The 21,857-nt window shown below is 43.6% G+C and overlaps 1 protein-coding gene across 20 annotated transcripts in view; it reads left to right on the top strand.

Moving 5' to 3' along the window:
• The window catches only part of DNTT (DNA nucleotidylexotransferase), a 358,214-nt gene that overhangs the window by 248,697 nt on the left and 87,660 nt on the right, over positions 1 to 21,857 (top strand). The gene's annotated exons all lie outside the window — the stretch shown is intronic.

The following is a 21,857-nucleotide window of genomic DNA, read 5'->3' on the forward strand; positions in this document are numbered from 1 at the left end:
TAAGATAGTACTACTCCCAATAGTACTATCTTACAGTGGAGTACTTATGTGTGATCAAACACATGTGTAGATTGTGACAGGGACTGTCTGGGGTATGAGGGTGCTAAAGTGCAGGGGCTGTCTTCTGGCTAGCCCTGCACTGTAGCACCCTCCTGCCCCAGCCAGTCCTTCCAGCACCCAACATCGCCACTTGGATCCTGGGGCTGAGTCCCCAGGCCCCGTGCCAGCCCAGGGCTGCTCCACCTTGGCTGTAACTGCAGTCCCAGGTACACTTGTAAACACTGCATCTGGGAGCAGCTGACTCTGGTGCAAACTGCACCAGAATTTGTTTCATCATATTAATTGCTTGTGCAGATGCATCCACTATGTAATTAACTGTGGAACTCATTGCCATGAGGTGTTATGGAGGGTGATGGTTTAACCTGGTTCAAATAATGGGACTGGACAATTCTTGGAAGAAAGATCCATCAGTAGGTATTGAATTTGGTAGATAGAGGTACAGCCTCTGAATCAGAACTTTCTATACCTGTGAATATTGGAAGCTGCAATGGAAGCAACGGGTGGGAAATTTTGGACATGCCTTATTTACCTTCTCCTACAGCATACATTTTCTGTTCCTGTGTGAGATAGGACACTATGTAGACAGACCTATTATCTGATCCAGTAAATGGGATTTCTTTTGCTTTTATGTTGATAGTATAATTCACATACATATAGACAGAAACACACACACACACACCCCCACACACACACCCTATATATGTATACATACACATATGTTTATACACACACATATATGTATGCACACACATGTATATGTATACGTGCATACACACCCCTTGCTCCTGCCCCCAGCAATATGAACTGTTCTGCCTATAGCAGGTGACACTTATTTATTTTGCCTTGACACAAGATAGATAATCTGTTTGGCTATTTTCCTAGATGCCTGTTTGGTCAGTAGCTTCTTATGCTGTGTAATGACCGATATCCTAATAGATGTGAACAAGATACAACTAGGACTCTTGTCTTGTGTATCCAGTATTAAAGGGCTGTATTCCCATAAGTAGTATAAAGAAAGTTTCTGTTTCTCAAACAAAAGGGATTTTCTATTGCTGCTGCAATTTAGCTGGATTAACTTAAAAATAAAATAAATAGCTTCCACAACCACATAAAATGAGTTTTCCCTCTGGTGAATTAGAATTAGTGTTCCACAGGTGAGAAGAGTAACATTTTAATGAAATCTCCACCCTTAAGCAGCTCTCTGGAGAGCACACCCATGAATCTTAGTCAAAATATTTAAGTATTCCAGCTGAGTTTCTGTTTAGTAACTTGGCTGCATGAGGAACCTGTTACCTTTGGCAACTCAAACTCACATGTAACTTCTATAAAATGGAAGCCTTATTTATAGTCACTCATGAGAATGCTTGCTCAAGTTTTCCTTTTTTCTTCTTGGATGTATTTGAACCTAAAACTGTTTTCTTTTCAATTGAGAGAGAAATGAATTCTGTAACTTTACAACTGTTCTATATTTTGAGCACAAATTACCTCAAAATGACCCTCCAATTTCTTGCGCAACTCTTGTTATCTATTTAGTTAAAATACATCATAAAGTTAATTTTCATATTATTTTTCATTTCCAGTGGCAGAATTTATTTAAATTAATTTGATTTGATTATTGCCATTTCAGACATCCATCAGCTTCCTATTAGAGCACTTCACAAATATTAATTACTCCTCAAAATAGCTCTGTGTCATGCCATTATGGAAGAAGTATCCCCTTTATGGAAGAATTATTTAGGCCAGATTTTCCAAAATTGAACTGTCATTTTGGGTGTAAAACTTAGGTCCTGTTGGGTTTGTATTTTCAGAATTACTAAACCTGTGTATCTCCTGTTGACTTGTGGCTGTCCACTGCTGAAAATTAAGTCTAAATGGGTCACCTGAAACCCAAGGCATCAAGAATCAGAGACCACTTTAAAATGTTGCCCAAGTGTCTTGCCCAAAGCAGTGCTTCCCACCACATCAGATATTGTGTACTGTATCACTCTCACCCATAGGTTGAAAGGAGGAATGAATTGGGATCCCTGGCAGTAAACCAGCCAATTTAGGGTTTGGGGAAGGGAAAAGAGGGGGCAGGGAGCCCAAGACTGTGGGGGGCAGGGGCAAGAAAGGCAGTGAGGGGGGCAGATGCTGCAGGGGGAGAAGATACAAGGGGGCAGGTAGCAAGGACGGCTACACCCCACTGCCCTCCACTTCTCCTGCCTCCACTGCTTACTGACTGCTTCCATACCTGCTCTCCTACTGACTGCCCCCCTGCCACTGCTTTTCCAAGTGTAGTGCACTGTGGAATAAATTTAAGATTATTCTCCAATAACTAGGTTCTGTACATGGAATATTATAACAGATCTATATGGACATTTTGTTATAATGGAAATGGAAAAAAAAACACCCTTTTCCATTTATAGACTCCAAATAATGGGGGGAGGGGGTAGATCATCTTAAATTCGAGGTCATCTTGGTTTTGGGTAAATACATTAAATTTTTCTTAATCTCATGACCCAGGTTCCTTATTGAGTCCCTATCTTATAATGAAACTTTTCTAGTGTTAGGACTCCTGAATTGGTTCAAATGGTTCTGGCAATTAGACTGCTTGGGAGTTTTACTATAGCTCCAAAATGATGAACTGTATAGATCTATCTTTTAACCGTGTAATGTGATGAATAATAATAAGAAATCTTACTGCTGGCTTCCACAGCAGTCTTGTTTCTTTGTCCCTGATGGCAGATGGAGGTTTAAAGATCATACATCTAGAGAGTATGCAAACTTGGTACAAAGCTTATATGATCAGGTGTCTGGGATTTATTCTTGCTGAAAACCCTCTTTTCACAAGCTCTTTAACAAGATAAATAGAAAATACACAGGAAAAGTCAGACCTGGGAATGATAACTTTTGGCATTCTGCTGTCTGTGTGTTTTCTGTGTCAGTGTTTTTTGGACTGTTAACTTTAGTTGGTTTGCACTTCAGTGAGCCTTTATTTTCCTACTGCCTATTCTGTATATATGTGAACCAACATTGCATTGATACTATTGGATCTATATGCTGTTTTGAAAATGTAGAGCTGATTTGAATATTAAGGAGATCTGCTGAATTAAAACAGAAAGTGAATTGAAGAATGGTGTGGTATCTAGTGGTTATTTGGTCATTTGTGATACTACTAGACTGGTATAATATTTATGCTGACACTAAAGCTGTAAATATTATTCAAGGGATTGATTGGATTAAACAAAGTATTTAATTTTTTTAAAAGAATCATCTTTTCTTCACAAAATCTCACGGAAGTATTCTGCTGTTTTAATTGTGGAAGTTATTATAAAATACATATTATCTAGTATTTAATATTTGAAATGATCTTTGTGTGCTATCTGATTTTCATTATTGTGAACACTAAGAAATATAAACTTTTTCATCCTTCAGAGTCCTTTGGCATAAACCTCCTTCTGCTTTGGGCTCTGTCCACCTGTCCCTTTTTCACCTTGATGAGGCAAACTAGGCATTACTGTCCACATGCTTGGATGGCACCTACCTTACAAGTGGTACTATAGAACTGATAATATCCAGCCTAAATCCATGATCTTCTTAGTCACTTAGGCTCTGGGAACCAGAGATGTTGACTGCATAATAAATTAGTCTAGTACCAAAAGTCCATGTATACTAGTTTACTCTCATCATAATAGGTCCAGAGTTCAAACCTGGATTTTGGAAAATCAAAGTTGATTCTGTAGCCAAAGAATCAGACTATTCATTGGATCCGGTGCATTTAATAACCATAGTCTCCAGGAGGAATTTTATTTCTTGATTTTATTTTTATTTAGCTAGTGGTCTGCTGTCCCTGCTGTCTGTTATGTGTCCCTGTGGTATGAACACGTTCATTAAACTGGTAATTGAATAAAGAGTCGTTATTCAAGAAATTCCTTATAAATCGGGAAACTAGAGCAGAGAAATGCATGGGTGAAAACCTAATTCCATGAAGTCAATGTGACTCTTGCCATTGACTTCAACAGGCCCATGATATCACTGTATTTGCACATCACATTCCACTACTTCCAGTGCTAAGACAATATCTTGCTACTCTTGAATCTGGTAAATCTGCAGCTTGTAGTTGTTTTAATAACAATACAAATTTAAACCTGGAAAAGTCATTTCTAGATATACATTCTCATGAGATAGGCAAAAAAAATCTGCACAAATTATCTGACAGTGTTGGGGTGAAAATATTTCTCCTGAGAAAGTGAACGATGGTAAAAAAAAAAAAAAAAAAAAAAAAAAAAAAAGTGGGGGGATGTAGAGAAGCCAAGAATGCTATTCCTTCTCTGCTATTAAAATGGTTTATATTAACTTGACTTGGAGTTGTATCAGATCCATAGCAAAAAATAAGAAAGTCTCCCTGGAACAAAGGTGAGGGGGCAGTGACGGAGACCAATAGCAGAGGCATCTCAGAAGGGTCTATGCATGTGTGTGTATTATAACTTGTTTGTCTACTTGTGAACATAGAAGGTAACCTAATTTACAATAGGAATTTTATGCTATCAATAAATGAGTTAGTAGTAATCTCTAATAATAATGATCTCACTTACCAAACCTCTCTGTTTGCCATTTAAACAAAAGGTGATGTGCTGCATCTCAGTCTGTTGGTCCCTTTGACTCTGTGTACCACTCTGCAACATTCAATTCCTTTTCCATTGTCATGCTATCATCACTTCAGCAATTACTTTTGGTTTCCTAGACATTTATGCATGCACTGGTTCATCTATATTCAGGGTATTCTCCAGATAGCCTCAAATATTTTCAGATCACTTGGGGATGTAGATGTCTATATGCTGTCCTCTCTGCTTTTCCCATAAGAAGTACACTGTGGGAGATGGCACTTAATTTAACATGTAGTAAATTCCCGTATTTCTTCCCAGAAATAGAGTTGTCATTTTCTTTGATGTCAGCTTACAGCATCTTAGTGGTGTCCAGCCTGTTCTGTAAATGACTTTCAGCTGGACTCTTTTTAATCTCAGCTCTTTGGGAATTTTGTGTGCATCTGTGATATTTCGTTCATACTGTGCATATATTATCTTAACACCCCCCGCCCCCTTCATTGGTTCTAGGGGGAGTTCTGGAATTCCTATAACTAATTGTCCCACTTTATGAAGAAAAAGTGCTCTTAAACAACCCCCCCAGCACCTTCCCCCCCCCCCCCCTGCTCCCCACAAAAATTTGAGATCAGGAGACCTTTAGAGGCATACTGCTCCTGGGTACATGTTGGTTGTACAGCAGTCCCCAATAGGCTGATGTTTTCTCTGTCTTTCCTAATAGGGATCATTTGCTAACATCTGTTTATTTCATAGCTGTGGTTTACTTTTTTCTCACTCAATGGAGAGGCAGTGAATGATATGGGTAAAAATGCCATTGATATTTTTATACAGCTTGAATGTATTGCTTCTGAATATATTGTTTTGGTAAGAAAAGTCCAGTTTCATCAAGCTGTAAATTCAGAGCATTGCCTAATATCCAACGTTTATCAATTTGTATGTCTTTCCCCACAAAGTAATTCTTTTCCTAATACTGGCAAGAACAAAAAGTACAAACAAAAGACCTGTAAAAGCAAAATTAGAAGAGTTTCAGAACTCTTTCCTATTCTCTATTATTCCTTCACATAAACTTTGTATATCATATTTTGTGGACTAGGTCTCTCAGATGCATTAATGTTGTCCTGGGCATGAATGAGTAAATGTAGCACAGTATTTGATCATTTATGGCCTGTTATCATGGAATCTTGCTTCATTCATTGAGTTCTAGATCATTTTATGATCATACTAATCATTATTATGGTTTATCAGATGTTGAAAATGGCCAATTATTATTCATTTAAGTCTGTCCCTAGCATGCAAATGCTTGTACATTTCAGTGAATGCAAATCAATGGTTCCTTTGAAGTTACTTGGAGTGTTCAGATATATAAAGTTCAGTATGTGTGTAAGTGGTTTCCAGGATCAGGTCCATGTGGACAATAATCAGTACCTGTAATACTGCCAGTGGGATTTTTGTCTGAATGAGGAGGAGATAAGGCTTCCTGAATAGACAGTAACTTGGCTGCACTATGAATATTGCAAACTGAACAATTTTAAAATGGAAATTTTCCATCTGTTTTTCTGAGAAAACAAATAGAAATTGGCTGGCCTGCCTTTAATCTAGGCTCTGAGAATTTTTAGAGCCAGTGGGCCAAACTTCTCCCTGGTGATATATCTCAACAACTGTTTGAAAACCTTCTTTCCCTTTTAAATATTGAGTGCTTTTTTCCCTAGTGAGAGTGCTTTTAGTGCCCTTCACAAGATGCATTTGAGGGGTGATTAAATTACAGAATATGGCAGCTGTGAGGAAAGATTTTTTGACTGCCCTGAAAACTGTATTAGTAAATCACATTCTTGCTCAAAAACTCCTAAGCAACAGAATAATATTCACTAGTTTTCTAATTATGTCAGTCAAATTACTTGCTATTCATTTGACAAAGATATGTTTGAAGTGAATGATACAGTTTCTATATGCTCCTTTAACACAAGAAATAAAATCCTTTCTGAACTTAAGTCCTTGAATAATCAAGTTAGAGTTGAAGCAGTCTGCAGGACCTGATTTAATCAGATACTTAAGCTTCCTGGCTTTTCCATGGAAGCCTCTTTTCCAAATCCTGAGGAAGGTTAACTTCTTAGGATAAAGTTACACATTACACTTAGATCATACTAAGGGCATCTAAAAGGTGAGCACCTGTATGTTAAAGCTCATTAACTCATGCTGAGCATCTCAAAGTTACAGCAGTTCAGGCAAGGGTTAACTCTAGGTCATGCTACCTAGTTCATGTTAGGACAACTTCAGTCTGTACCATTGAAATAAAATGAGGAATTTGCATTCTTCCAGCATCCCAGGATAGAATCATAGTAATGTATAAAATTAGGGTTGGAAGGGACCTCAGGAGATAATCTAGTCCAACCTCCTGCTCAAAGCAGGACCATTCCCAACTATATCATCCCAGCCAAGGCTTTGTTTAGCCTGGTCTTAAAAACCTCCAAGGATGGAGATTCCACCACCTCTTGGGTAACCTGTTCCAGTGTTTTACTGCCCATCTAGTGAGAAACTTTCCCTAATATCTAACCTAAATTTCCCTTGCTGCAACTTAAGAACATTGCTCCTTGTTCTGTCATCTGCCATCACTGAGAACAGTCTAGCTCCACCCTCTTTCAAACTAGCCTTCAGGTAGTTGAAGGCTGCTATTAAATCCCCCCTCAGTTTTCTCTTCTCTAGACTAAATAAGCCCAGTTCTCTTAGACCCTCCTCATAAGTCATGTCCCCCAGCCCCTGAATCATCTTTGTTTCTCTCTGCTGGATGCTGTCCAATTTGTCCACGTTCTTTCTGTAGTGGGGGGCCCAAAACTGCATACGGTACTCCAGATGTGGCCTCACCAGTACTGGATAGAGGGAAATAATTACTTCCCTTGATCTGCTGGCAACACTTCTACCAATGCAGCCCAATATGCTGTTAGCTTTCTTGGCAACAAGGGCACACTGTTGGTTTATATTTAGCTTATTGTCCACTGTAACCCCTAAGTCCTTTTCTGTAGAGCTGCCACTTAGTCAGTTAGCCCCCAGCCTGTACAGGTGCAGGGGATTGTTCCATCCTAAGTGCAGGACTTGCACTTGTCCTTATTGAGCCTTATGAGATTTCTTTTGGTCCAATCCTCCAATTTGTCTAGGTCTCTCTGAATCCTAACCCTACTCTTCACCAAATCTACTACTTCCCCCAGCTTGGTGTCATCTGCAAACTTGCTCAGGGTGCACTCTATGCCATCTTCCAGGTCATTGATGAATGCAGGCAAGAATTTTCCATGCCATGGAAAGGAGGGTGATACCTCAATAGTCCCCACATACAGACTTGTTTCCTTTTTTGGAAGATAGACATGATATTGGCATTCCTCACTTATCCAGGGATCTCTTCATTGTTCCAAATTCAAAGAATAAATTCATGGAGTCTTAGTACCAGTTCCTCACTGCCCACCTTGTAGATGTCAGCATGTATGCCATCTAGTCAGTAGCCTTGTTCTTGGTTTTCTTGATGGCACCCCAGACTTTAGGATAGGAGATCCTAAAGGGGTCCCTTTTCAGGGTGTTGAGGGATAGACTCAATGGTTATATTCATCACAGCTGACTTACAGTTCAGGAGTGCTTCAAAGTACTCTTTACATCTAGCTTGGATAGATTCACTGTTTTTGAGGAGTGCCGAACTGTCCTGCAATTGCAGGCAAGTAGGGCCATGGGAAATCATTCTGTAAATGGTTTTCATTGCCCAGAAAAAGCTATTCATGTCATGTTTGTCACCACAGAGCTGATCTCTGTGGTTTCATTTGCTGCCACTGATGTTTGATTTTCTGGATCCCCCTTTAAGCTCTGGCTTTGAGGAAGTCTCTTTCTCCTGCTGAGATGAGGCATCATCTTGGCAAGAAGAATGATTCATTTTCCTGTCAAGGAGGAACTGGATCTTGGTGTCACTCTCCTCGATCCAGTTTTGGTGACGAAGGTTGGTATAGCCAATGGATTCAGCACAGGCAAAATGGACAGTGGTTTTAAATATCTTCCAGAGTTCCTCAGCGTTGTCTTTATTTGTAGATATGGCAAATAAAGGAGAGCTTTTCATGGAGACACTGTTGGAGATCCTTACAGACCTTTGGATCTTGAAGAGATTTGGTGTTGAGTCCTTCACATTGCTTATACCTGTTTTTGGTGTTTCAGAGCAATCTGGGTGTTCATATTGGATCTAACAAGATGGTGATTTGTCCATCAGTACTTTAAGATAAAAGTAGCCCAGCCAGGGAGCACTGCAGCAGCTGCCAGTTGCAAGGGCAACAGGGCAAATGAGGCAGTTAGCAGACACCTGCAAGCTGACCAGATGTAGGCAGGGCCCTAGACTGGGGCTGGCAGGGGAGTCTCTCCCTGGCAGCTGCCAGGGGAAGGAGCTCCTGCCCAGGAGAGCCACTCAGGGATGCTTGACTTTCTGCTTTGCTCCCTACAGGAGTAATGAGGCCCCAAGAATTCACAAGGTACCCTGCCCTTAAAGCTTGGGGTGTCCTTCAGTGGCACAGTTACAGAGTGAGGCCCAGCAAGGGGCCTAAGGACCAGTGAACCCTGGCGAGGGTCCTGGGTACAGACAGAGACTGTCAGGGTCCAGCTAGAGTGAGGTCATGCAAAGGCCTATGGGCAGCATCTTTATTCATTTATATTTCCATCAAGGCATGGCAGGTGAGATGGGAAGGCACTCTAGAGGCAGAGAGGGGCACTGTCATGGAGCCACCAGGGGACATCACAGCCACCCCTGGTACCCTGATACAAGCAGTCATTGGTTTCTTGCATGACTTGCATGATATGAACTTTGATTTGATTACAGGCTGTAGAGTCATGCAGGCAAGAAACAGTATTAACCCTTAATGTGTGATGGCCACAGCATATTTTAACTTTAACATCACTTAACAGTCCGTGGATTTAATATGGTTGAAGTGTAACGTGCAGCTTTCCCCTTATTTAGAGCACCAACATCAGTTATTCCAGTTTATTCTTCATTATATAACAGTGCATTGAGCAAATTGAAACATTTTATGAAGATCAGAGCAAGCTTCAAGAAATAAGACAATGCATGTGTACCTTTTGAAAGATTGTTGGAGGAACAAGGAAAAAGCTTGGAATAGGAAGACAAATGTATAGATAAAAAAGTAAATAACTGTAGTCTCGAGATAATCCAGCAAAACAGAATGGAGCAGGAGTATCACAGGAACTGAGCATACAATGTTTTAAAGTAGAAATGTATTAAGAAATACAATTTTATGTAAAAGAAGGCAACATACCTTATGCAATAAAAAATAAAAGTCAACTAAAATTGAAGATGGATAACCAAAAAGGGAAAGAAACATTAATATAGCAAGGATACTTGGCAAACTGAGCTATGTTTATGAAAATCTCTGAGTAAAGAAAGACCTAGATTATATCTGAAAATATCAGCAAGAGTATTGTTAAGCAAGAGGAGCTAGAAGGAAATGGTGGTGGGGATGGAGGAATCGATCATTCAGAATGTACGCCTTTTGAAGTAGTGATGTTTCTCTCTCTGCCAATATGGCCAGGCACACTGTAGATTTTCTGAGATGCAAAAATACATAAATTGTTGAAGCACAATGAAGTGTCAATAATAAAGGTTATAATTAATTCAGTTATATAAAGATGTTTAGCACTGTATCAGATCTATCTGAATATTTTGTAACTGAATTTAATTTTCTGTTTATATTTCCTTCTTTATATTCTTGGACATAAGCAATTCTTTTTTCAAACATAAAATGTTACCATTTTCTTTGTATTCCATACACTTCAGGGAGGGGTGGAAGGTTAAGACAAGATTATATAAATTCAACCACAGACATGGAAATCTAATATTTTTCTTCATACCCACTTGAACTCTGTGTAAGCATCAAGGTTACTAAATGGTTTTCAGGATTTTGACACACAACTCTTCTCTTCACAAAGGCTGTTCAAAGCCATCTATTAGTGAACTCTGTGTATGTGTAAGCAGAGTACCACTCCACTTACCCTCAAACAGAATTCAGTTTATCAAGATCACTGCTGCTATGACATAGTCATTAAAGTGATTTAAAGGTGTCCCCAAAACATACTGTACATACTGTAGTGCTTAACATGTTACAGACATTACTTCTTTAGGGAATAATACTCTTATTTTCTCAGATATTATTTTTCAACAATATTATTCATGTTTGATAAAAATGCTTTTAATGTATGGTGAGTTGAACTCTAAATTTTAGATTTAAAGAAATCCAAACTCTAACAACCCATACAATTAATTTAGTGTACCATATGAGACACTTACCAGCTTTAAACAAATTTAGCTTGACATCATTTGAACACATAATTAGAAGAAAACATTTTGCTGTTTATATACTTCAGACCTGCATATGTAATGAAAGTAGTCCCCTGTTACTCTAGGTTTAATTCCGCTATGTATCAAGACTTATGGCCCCAACACAGAAAAGCACTTGGAGCTAGATCCAAAAAAATTATATAGGTGCTGAAAACAGGATTCAGATTTTAGGTTCTAAATCTGAAATTGCAATCCAAAAAACAAAACAAACAAACAAACAAAAATCCCTGATCAGCAGCTGCCTGGTTATGGATTTTCTGGGATAGCCTCAAATTCAATGACTCTGTCCTTGATAACTCCCTGACAAATACCATACTTTGAAAAATTGGTCCCAGATTGGCATCAGGCAGTGTCCTGCTGCGTCTGCTGAGAGGATGCAGCTTGATGCTGCCTGGCACTTTAAGAATACTGCTCTATATAATTCCTCCAGGTGGGAAGGAAGCCAGAAACAATCTCTTGAACAAGAGGTTCATACGGCACTGTGCCCAGGCTGATTAGCTCTGCCTCTGTTCTGTGTGAATGTGGCTATTCTAATTAGCTCTGCTGAGAGGCAGAGATAACTTACCTGGGCACAGTGCTATGTGACTGTGGCTGTGTTTCTTCGGGGTCAGGAGGTAGCTGTAGCTGAAAATTCCCTGGATGTCTATAATGTTTTTAAGGTATCAGTAGCTATTGAGCATGGGAGTTAGGGATACAGCATCAGAATTGGAACTTCAGTTCTGGACATTGAAAGTGAAAGAGGAACAGTAGAAAAAAAACCCTGGTTATGCCCAGTTCACTCTCCCTTTCAGCATCTACTGTCTGCCACTGCACGGCACAGGATCCTGGGCAAGATAAATCTATGGTCTGACTGAGTAAATGGCAGGTCTTATGTTCTTATGCTCTGAATGGCCCAGAAGTTCTTATGCCCAGAACTAGTTTCAGGAGCATGACACCTCCCTGGAATCCAAGAATTAGGTAGACCAACACAGAAGTCCCCTGAGGGAGCCTCATCTATTAGGCATATGCATCAATAGGGCTTGTTAGGAGGTCTGGGTTCTTGTGTCTATTCCAGTGATTACCACTGGTTTTTATCCAATGGCTGTTTAATGTGTAATATATAACTAGCCATGGGAGCAAGTGCTAGAACCGCCATGAGTGCCCTAATCATTGGCTAGGGAAGGGTGAAGCATCTCTACCCTTCTTGTTGGGCAGGGTGGCACCTTAGATACTAGTGGTTTATAGGGGCATGAGCTTTTGTGGCATCTGACAATAGTTTGTTGCCTACAAAAGCTTATTTCTCTGAACCAGTTAGTTTCCAAGGACATTTTTACATATGCTCCGGGGTGTGGGTGGGGTGTTTTAATTAGAGTGTTGGGAGCCGCTTTAATTAAAACGCCCACAGTGTCTTGTGTATTCAGTGTTCCACATTTCAAAATGGTGGCAGGGGCACTTTAACTAAAGCTGGTTTGATGAGCTCTGGTTAAAGTGCTCCCATTAGCATTTTGAAATGTGGGGATGCTGAATACCTGACATGCAGCAGCACATTGGAGCGTTCTGATTAGAATGCTCCAGCAGACTCAGTTAATTGAATCTGCTCCAATACATTCTAATCAGAATCTGTTGGGTCACATGTGTAGGTGCCCTAAGTTGCTTTCCTTCCCTGCCTTCAACCTGACTTTATACTAACATGGCTGATGACCTCTCTACCTATCTTATGTTGTCACTGTGTCATTGTGCAGAGATTCATAGATTCATAGATGTTAGGGTTGGAAGGGACCTCAATAGATCATCAAGTCCGACCCCCTGCATAGGCAGGAAAGAGTGCTGGGTCTAGATGACCCCAGCTAGATGCCTATCTAACCTCCTCTTGAAGACCCCCAGGGTAGGGGAGAGCACCACCTCCCTTGGGAGCCCGTTCCAGACCTTGGCCACTCGAACTGTGAAGAAGTTCTTCCTAATGTCTAGTCTAAATCTGCTCTCTGTTAGCTTATGGCCATTATTTCTTGTAACCCCCGGGGGCGCCTTGGTGAATAAGACCTGACCAATTCTCTTCTGTGCCCCCATGATGAACTTATAGGCAGCCTCAAGGTCGCCTCTCAACCTTCTCTTGCGAAGGCTGGAGAGGTCCAGGTGCCCCAGTCTCTCCTCATAGGGCTTGGCCTGCAAGCCCTTAACCATATGAGTGGCCCTTCTCTGGACCCTCTCCAGGTTATCCACATCTCTCTTGAAGTGTGGCGCCCAAAATTGCACGCAGTACTCCAACTGCGGTCTGACCAGCGCCCGATAGAGGGGAAGTATCACCTCCTTGGATCTGTTTGTCATGCATCTGCTGATGCACGATAAAGTGCCATTGGCTTTTCTGATGGCTTCGTCACACTGCCGACTCATGTTCATCTTGGAGTCCACTAGGACTCCAAGATCCCTTTCTGCTTCCGTTCCGCCAAGCAGGTAATTTCCTAGGCAGTAGGTATGCTGGACATTTTTCCTCCCTAGGTGCAGCACTTTGCATTTCTCCTTGTTGAATTGCATTCTGTTGTTTTCTGCCCATATGTCCAACCTGTCCAGGTCTGCTTGTAGTTGTTCCCTGCCCTCCAGCGTGTTCACTTCTCCCCACAGTTTTGTGTCATCTGCAAACTTGGACAGAGTACACTTCACTCCCTCGTCCAAGTCGCTGATGAAGACATTGAAGAGTATTGGTCCTAGGACCGAGCCCTGCAGGACCCCACTGCCCACACCCTTCTAGGTCGATACCGACCCATCCACTACAACTCTCTGGGTGCGACCCTCTAGCCAATTCGCCACCCACTGGACTGTGTAGTCATCCAAGTCACAGCCTCTTAACTAGTTCACCAATCTTTTTCTCCAAGGAGCTGCTGGTGGAGGATACCATCTAAAAATCTGCACCATTTAGGATGGAAACAGACATTGCCTTTTGTCACCTTTGGGTGCCAGTACACAAGCATGGAGGCTGCTCCAACATGCTGTAATTTCCATGATTAATCGAGTCTGCTGGAGCATGGTAATTACCATACTCCAGCAGCCTCCTGCATCTTGTGTATCAACTTCCACACACTTCAAAATGGCAGTGGGGGTACTTTATCTAAATCTTGCTGAGCAAGCTTTATTTCAAGTCCCCGAACACCATTTTGAGGTGTGATACATGAGATTAATGGGCACTTTAATTACAGTGGCTCTTAGAGCCACTCTAATTAAAACACTGCCCCTTCACCCCTGGACTGTGTGTAAAAGTGCTCACACTTTTTTTTTTTTTATGGCAGTACAATTTTTTTATGGCAGCACAAAGACCAAGCAAACAAACCGTTCATACCCCTTGTCGTATGACAAACTGTGGCCATGATGAAGGTGGTATCAATTTGTGCTGCTATTTAGAAGTGGATGTGTGTTTACTTTATGGCAGGACAGTGTTGGCAGTCTGGAGCTGCCTGCATTTTCTAGCAGCTCTACGCATAGCTTGTGGGACTTGAGGCACCTGATCCTGCTGCATACCCCAGGAATTCCCATGCAGGATTGGGCCCCTCAAACCCCTGGAGCCCCTTCCTAGAGTGTCTGGAGAGTGAGGTTGGCTCCAGGATGCCAGTGCTTTCTCTCCAAAAACTAAATTAATGTCTGCTGCTAAATAGAGGCACAAATTGATACCACATCCACAGTTTATAGCCAGATGCATTCCAGCACAGCTGATCTGCTTCATTTGACTGTCCATTTCTAGCCTTAATGAACTAAACCATAAAAAGAAGTGTGGAGGGGCAGAGAGTGCCTTTAATACATGAACAGGAATGACACAGAAATGGGTTTAGCTCCATAGCCTTGTACATCCATAGTTTCATAGTAGGTAGGGTCGGAAGGGACTTGAGCAGATCATCAAGTCTCGCTCCCTGCCATGGGCAGGAAAGAATGCTGGGGTCAAATGACCCTGGCTAGGTGATTATCCAGCCTCCTTTTGAAGACCCCCAGGGTAGGAGTGCGTACCACTTCCCTTGGAAGTTGGTTCCAGATCCTAGCTGCCTTGACTGTGAAGTAGTGTTTCCTGATGTCTAGCCTGAACCTACTCTCAGTCAACTTATGGCCATTATTCCTCGTTACTCCCGGTAGTGCTCGGGGGAACAGGGACTCTCCCATAGCCCCTTGCCCAGTTTGTAGACAGCCACCAGATCCCCTCTCAGCCTTCTCTTGTGGAGGCTGAACAGGTTCAGGTCCCATAGCCTCTTTTCGTAGGGCCTGTCTTGCTGCCCCCTGATCATGCGAGTGGCTCTCCTCTGGACCCTTTTGATGCTGTCCACATTCCTCCTGAAGTGCGGTGCCCAGAACTGGATGCAGTACTCCAACTGCGGCCTGACCAGTGTTGCATAGAGAGGGAGGATCACCTCCTTGGACCTGCTCGTGATGCATCTGTGGATACATGACAAGGTGCAGTTAGCCTTCCTGACTGCGTCCCCACATTGGCGGCCCTGTTCATTTTGGAATCAGTAATGATACCAAGATCCTGTTCTGCCTCTGTGCTGACGAGAAGGGAGTTCCCCAGCCTGTAGATATGCTGCTGGTTCTTCCTCCCCAGGTGCAGTACCTTGCACTTGTCAGTATTGAATCCCATCCTGTTCTCATCCACCCACCCCTGTAACCTATCTAGATCTAGTTGCAGCCTGTCCCTCTCCTTCAGTGTGCCCACTTCTCCCCACATTTTAGTGTCATCTGTGAATTTGAACACGGTGCTTTTCACCCCCTCATCCAAGTCACTGATGAAGATGTAGAACAGTGCGGGACCAAGGAGTGAGCCCTGGGGGGCCCCACTGCCCACATCCCTCCAAGTCAAAAAATACCCCTCCACCACCACTCTCTGGGTGTGGCCCTCCAGCCAATTTGTGACCCATCTGACTGTGTAGACATCAATGCCACAGTCACCTAATTTTTTAATGAGAATGGGGTTGGAGACAGTGTCGAAGGCCTTCCTAAAGTCTAGAAAGACTATGTCCACCACAACACCTGCGTCCAAGGATTTTGTGACCTGGTTGTAGAAGGCCACCAGGTTTGTCTGACAGGACCTGCCTTGAATGAACCCATGTTGGTTGCCTCTAAGTGTGATCTCCCCCGCTGGTCCCTTGCAGATGTGCTCCTGGATCCCTAGTTCCCTGAATGAAACTGACAAGAGTAATTAATTTGTTGGTAATAATTGGGGAACTACCAAATTGAGGAAGCAGGTGGATGATTTTGCAGGCAGATCACAGGGCTGGCTGCCATTTTCATGGGCTTATCCCAGCAGTCCCCCCACCCCCCACACATCTCTGATTGACTGAGGGGGCCCCAGTGCACTGCCCCTTGCTGCTGATTGCTTAAGAGGGCTGTCCATCAGGTGGCTCTGTCCTTTACTGCTGATTGGCAAAATAGGGCACGGCTGCATGACAGGCAGGCTTCTCAGCCAGTCAGCAGTGAGGGTTAGGTACTCCACTTTTGTGCTGGCAGGCTGTGTGGCAGGCTGCAGCAGCCATGAGGACTGCTGCTTTTATTTTTAGTATGTTTCCACCCCCGCCCACATATTTTGCAGGCATTGCCCTATTTCATGCCTAATTTAATGATTTTTGTGAAATTTCAAATTAAGTAGGTGTGCAGCAATAATGCTAGAGGAGAGGTAGCATGGACTAGTCACTAGGGCACTAGACCACACAGCAGAAGACCTTGGTGACCTTCTTGACCAGGGGTGGGCAAAATACGGCCTGTGAGGCCATTCTATCTGGCCCACGGGGCCCCTAAAAATTTTAGAAAATTAATATTTATCTGCTCTTGGTTCCTGTCAAAAACGACAGGAACAAAGGGCAGTAGGATGCAGAGGAAGCCTGGCAGGCTCCCACAACAGCAGGGCCCACCCACCTCTGCCCCTCCAGCTGGAAGCCCCAGCCGGGGCTTTTGGTCTGGGACCACATGGCTGTCCCAGCGGTACCAGAACCTCAGGTAAGGTTTGGGGGAGGGAGGGCAGGGCAGGACCCTGGACAGGGAAGGAGCCCAGGGAAAAGTGGCCCGGGGAACAGCTGAGCATGGGTGGAGGGGCGGAAAGCAGCCCCTCCCCCACCCCGTGGCCGGCGTGCCATGCTGCAGCTGCTCACAGCTTGCCTGGGGCTGCCTGTGCCTGCTCCGGATAGCCCTGTGGGCTGCGAGCGGCTGCAGCAGGGAGCACCAGCCACAGGGCAGGCAAGGGGCTACTTCCCCCATCCTGCACTCAGCACCACCTTGTAACCCAACCCCACTGCCAGCCTGGGCCCTGCGCTGGCTTCGGGCTCGCCCGCTGGGACTGTGTGTGGTGACAGCAGCTGCAGCCCCCCCGCTTGCTGTGCTGGGCAGTGTTTGCCACTGCCTCCTGTGGGCTACCCAGCGTGTGCTCTGGGCGGGCAGCAGCAGCCAACACTACCTGGTTTGGCCAGAAGGGGGGCAACAGTTGCTGCCACCGACAGGCAAGCCCAAAGTCGGTGCGGAGCCCAGGCTGGCAGCGGGGCTGAGTTACAAGCTGGTGCTGAGTGTGGGGAAAAGCGGCCCCTCGCTCACCCCATGGGCAGCACCCCACACTGTAGCTGCTTGCAGCCTGCATGGGGCTGCCTGTGCCTGCTCCAGACAGTCCTGCATGGGCTGCGAGCACCTGCAGCAGGGAGCACCAGCCATGGGGGCCGCTTTTCCCTGCACTTAGCACCAGCTTCCTCCCTGCCGGCAAGCAGGGGGTCAGAGCTGTGCACTGCCTCCCACTTGTACTGCAGGGCTGGGGGCACTGGGAGTGAGCAGGTGCAGGAGCCAGCAGGAACACAGGATCCACACCGGTGTCCCGGGGCCAGTGCTAGCAGGGCCCAGAGCAGGGTGGCAGGAGCACAGGGTCCCAGCCAGCAAGGGCTCTATGGAACTGGGTCAGCTCCCCACTCTTCCTGCTGGTGCATCCCAGCCCAGTTCCACAGACCCCTGCCAGCCTATGCACCGCTTTGGGCCCCACTGGTGCTGGCCCTGGGACGTTGATCCCAAGATGGTGACCAGGGTGTGGGGCACCTGTCAAGGGGTGGGGCACCTGTCAAGGGGTAGGGCTACCTATGCATCCCTCAACAGCCTCCAAAACTGAGTAAGTGACCCTCCACCCGAAATAATTGCCTCCCCTTGTTCTTGACACTTCTATTGACCAGTGTGTCCCATGGGACAAGTGAGTCTTACTTCTATGCTTCATATTCCACAAATATTCCATAGTTTCATAGTAGCTAGGGTCAGGAGGGACCTGAACAGATCATCTAGCCTGGTCCCTGCCACAGGCAGGAATGGATACTGGGTTCACAAGACCCCAGACAGGTGATCATCTAACCTCTTTTTGAATTTACCCAAGGTAGGGACGTGGACCACTTCTCTAGGAAGTGGGTACCAGATTCTGGCCACCCTAACTATAAAATATTTCCTCCTGATCTCTAACCTAAACCTATTCTCCATCAGCTTATTACCATTGTTCCTCATCACCCCAGGTGGTTCTGGGGAGAATAAGGCTCTTCCTATATGCTGATGATCTCCCCTGATGAGTTTCTAGGCAGCCATTATGTCCCTCAGCCTCCTCTTGCCGAGGCTGAACAGGTTCAGGTCCCTCAATCTCTCCTCATGGGGCCTGCCCTGCTGCCCTCTCACCAAATGGGTGACCTTCTTCTGAACTCTCTCCAGGTTGGCCATATCCTTTTTAAAGTGCAGTGCCCAGTACTGGATGCAATACTCGAATTGTGGCCTGACCAATGCCGCATATAGGGGGAGTATCATCTCTCTGGACCAGCTTGAGATGCATCTTTGGATGCATGACAAGGTATGGCTGGCTTTGCTGGCTGTGGTCTGGCATTGGCGGCTCATGTTCATCTTGGAGTCAATAATGACTCCGAGATCCCTTTCCGCCTCTGTGCTTTCAAGAGGGGAACTCCCCAGCCTGTATGTATGCTGTGGATTCCTTCTCCCAAGGTGCAGCACCCTGCATTTATCTATGTTGAACCCCATCCTATTCTCATCTGCCCACTTCTGTAGTCTGTCTAAAGCTAGTTGCAGCCTCTCTCTCCCTTCAAGTGTGCCCACCTCGCCCCACATCTTAGTGTCATCAGCAAAGTTGGACAATGTGCTTTTAATCCCCTCGTCCAAGTTGCTGATGAAGATGTTAAACAGTGCAGGCCTGAGGACTGAGCCCTAGGGGTCCTCACTGCTCACATCTTGCCAGGCTGAGTACAACCGTCCATCACCACTCTCTGGGTGCGCCCCATCAGGCAGTTTTTTACCCATCCAACTGTGTAGGCATCAATGCCATAGTCGCTTAATTTATTAATGAGAATGGGGTGAGAGACAGTGTCTAAGGCCTTCTTAAAGTCTAGAAAGACTATGTCCACGGTGACACCATCATCCAAGGATTTAGTTACTTGGTCATAAAAGGCAATCAGGTTAGTCAGGCAGGACCTGCCTTTGGTGAAGCCATGCTGATTGCCTCTAAGCATGATCTCCCCTGCTGGCCCCCCACAGATGTGCTCCTTGATGATTTTCTCCAAGATCTTCTCGAGGACTGAGGTGAGGCTTACGGGTCTATAGTTACTTGGGTCCTCCTTCCTTCCTTTCTTAAAAATGGGGACCACATTAGCTAGTTTCCAATCCCCTAGCACCTGGCCAGGTGACCACGAATGCTCATACAGCTGGGCCAAGGGCTCTGCGATGACCCCTGCCAGCTCCCTCAACACTTTTGGGTGGAGGGTATTTGGACCTGTAGATTTAAAAATGTCCAGCCTTTCTAAAAGATCCTTAACTACATCTGCACTGACTGAAGGCCTGACAGAGCTATCCCCGAGATTGTCCCTACCTCTGGCAGGAGGGATGTCCTGGTCTCTGTTCAAGAAAACAGAGGCAAAGAAACTGTTAAAAATATTGTCTTTCTCATCTGGCGAGGCCACAAGGTTACCATTTGAGTCTTGCAGGGGCCCTACATTGCCTGGTGCCCTCTTCTTGCTCCCAATGTACTTGAAAAAGGACTTTTTGATGTCCTTAATCCTGGACTCTAGCCTGAGTTCCATCTCTGCCTTGGCCTTCCTAATAGCCCTCCTACATTCCCAGGCCGAGGAGGAGTAGTCCTCCTTGGTGATAGCTCCTCCCTTCCATTGGTTGTACACCCCCCTTTTAGTCCTCAGGCATTCCAATAATCCTGTTCCTTGAAAAGCATCTTATGATAGTTAAATAACATATGTGATAGAAGAGTTTAAATGACCATAATAGTTCTAAAATATAATAGATTTCATCTTCTAGTATAAACTAAAATGTGTTTCATGGAGAGTATTTTACATTCTTAATGTCTCAGAGCTTTAGCTGCTATTCTTATTTTATGCCTATACCAATGTTTTGTTCCAAACTTCTTGTTAAAGCATTTCCATTTGTTTAAGAGGTTTTGACTTGGTTGCAGTCATGGCACAATAGTTGTATTATTCTAAGTTAGACTGCTTGTCAAATGTAAAACTGTGATTTTCATTTTTTGCAGCTAAATCTACTCTAGCATCTCTCAGTGAGATGATTTCCTGTCATATGAATGCCAGTTGACATGCTTGTCAGTTATGTGAATTCTTACAAATATTCCAGAGTTAAAGAACTCTGATTCATTTTTATAAAAGCATTGTAGGATAAAAGATCTTTGGTTTTGGATGTTTCTAATTTTTACTTTATTATGTTACAGTCATTTTATCTATTCTCTGGTCCTGCAGAACCGGAGAACGCACATACACACTTGAATTGTAATATGTGTGATACAGCCACATGATGTATGATGTATATAGTATTAGCTATAAAGGCCCCAGTTTTCTTGCAATAATGTTTGAGCAATATGGCCTCTGGGGAAATTTGAGTAGATGAGAAGGTAAAATCTATCCCTCCAACACAGGGCAAGGTTTGCCAGGTGACAGTCTGACACAATTTGAGCTGGAATTGCTTCTCCAGATCCATTTGAAAAACTTCCACAAGACTTTTGGGTTACTATAGTTGTTTGCATATACATATCCCAAGATCTTGGACCTTCTATCTCACAGTCCTTTGAAATGGCCTATGCACAGATGTTTAGGCAGCCAGTGTGGTAGTTCTTATACCATGATGATAGCATTATGCATAATCTGCATTCCAGGGGTAAACTTCATCTCAAAACAAAATGACCTATCCTCAAACCTTTCATAAGTCTAAGGTAGAACCTCCATGTAGCTTGCTTTTTATTTGCTTACACTAGTTAGATTTATCCAGCTTGCCAAATGAGTTAAGATAACATGGTTACAAGGTAAGCTGAATAGATGTATTAAAAAAAACAAAAGTGGGACGTTGTGACAAATAAAGTTTTGTTTTCCTTAAAAAAAAAAAAAAAAGAAAATATTTCTAATTAAAACTCATGTATATGGGACCTAATTGTGCAATCCTTCCTCACATTCCTAAACAAATTTGCTAAGTTGTATAAAAAACCCTTCAAAAACTGATCTTATACTTTAAAATACAAGAAATATCCTACATATAGGCACTGCATGTCTTTCATAATAGAGTAGAATAGCTGCAATCTTACTTTTTGTTCATTAAAATGTCTATCAGGAGCTAAAGAAAAATGTTAGGGGCTGCAGTTAGACTGGCAAGTTGATCAGCTGCTGCTGTACAGGACTCATAATATCCACTACTTGTCATGATTATGATTTTCTCCAAAGACAAGTGAAACCTTCTTTTCTAGGACTAAAGAGGAAAAGGAGAGATTTAACATCACCAAGGATCTACACTATCTAGTTTGAACAACAGAAGAAATACATCAAAAACTTTAAATCATTGCTTAACAAAGAACACTGACAGACCTGATAAAAGAAATAGAAGAT

Source organism: Alligator mississippiensis, chromosome 6, assembly GCF_030867095.1.
Source record: "Alligator mississippiensis isolate rAllMis1 chromosome 6, rAllMis1, whole genome shotgun sequence".
Classification (NCBI taxonomy): domain Eukaryota; kingdom Metazoa; phylum Chordata; order Crocodylia; family Alligatoridae; genus Alligator; species Alligator mississippiensis.